The sequence below is a fragment of the Pteropus alecto genome, unplaced genomic scaffold (assembly GCF_000325575.1).
Source record: "Pteropus alecto unplaced genomic scaffold, ASM32557v1 scaffold22, whole genome shotgun sequence".
Lineage (NCBI taxonomy): Eukaryota > Metazoa > Chordata > Mammalia > Chiroptera > Pteropodidae > Pteropus > Pteropus alecto.
The window spans coordinates 10,555,863-10,556,717 of NW_006434839.1; the positions used below are offsets into that span (position 1 = coordinate 10,555,863).

General features: G+C 41.6%; 1 pseudogene; it reads right to left on the reverse strand.

Annotated features, from left to right (window-relative positions):
• Positions 1–400: 400 nt before the first annotated feature.
• Positions 401–855, reverse strand: LOC102888892 (annotated as a pseudogene).

Sequence of the window (855 nt, forward strand, 5' to 3'; positions counted from 1 at the left end):
GGATGCATAGATCTTTATGAGTTATTGTTTTGGTTTTCTTTGGATAAATACCCAGAAGTGCAATTGCTGAGTCAAAAGATAGATCCATTTTAAATTTTTTGAGAAACCTCCAGACTGTTTTCCATAGTGAGTGTACCAATCTGCATTCCCACCAACAGTGTATGAGGGTACCCTTTTCTCCACATCTTTATCAACACTTATTCTTTGATTTATTGTTAATACCCATTCTGACAGGTGTAAGGTGATATCTCACTGTGGTTTTAATTTGCATTTCTCTGATGATTAGTGATCTTGAGCATTTTTTCATACGTCTGTTGGCCATCTGTATTTCTTCTTTGGAGAAATATCTCTTCAGGTCTTCTGCCCATTTTTTAACTGGATTGTTTGTTTGTAACATCTATCATGCCATGAATTCATAGGCAATGGCTTCCCGCAGCTCAGGCTCCTTTCTGCTGGCTCTCACATGGTGAACTTCTCTGGGTGGAGCAGGCTGGCGCTTCAGTTGAAACCAGCTACCTTTCTCTCTGGCTTCTTTCTTTTTTTGATCGTTTTCCTTCACACGTTTCAGGAAGCTGTCTCAGCTCTTCGAATGCTTAATATGCTCAACACGTGCAATAATGCTCTTGGCAAGACTCTTGCCCTTGACTTGTTTGTTTACAACGATGCCAACCGCATGCTGGTGACACTGCAGACTCTTCCAGTTTTGTCACGGTGACATTGGTGGGGCTTTCCTTTTTGAACAGTGCCCTATCCCTTGATGTCTACAATATCACCTTTCTTGTAGATTCGCATGTATGTGGCCAAAGAAACAACTCCATGTTTTCTAAAAGGCCTAGAGAGCGTATAGCGGGTGCC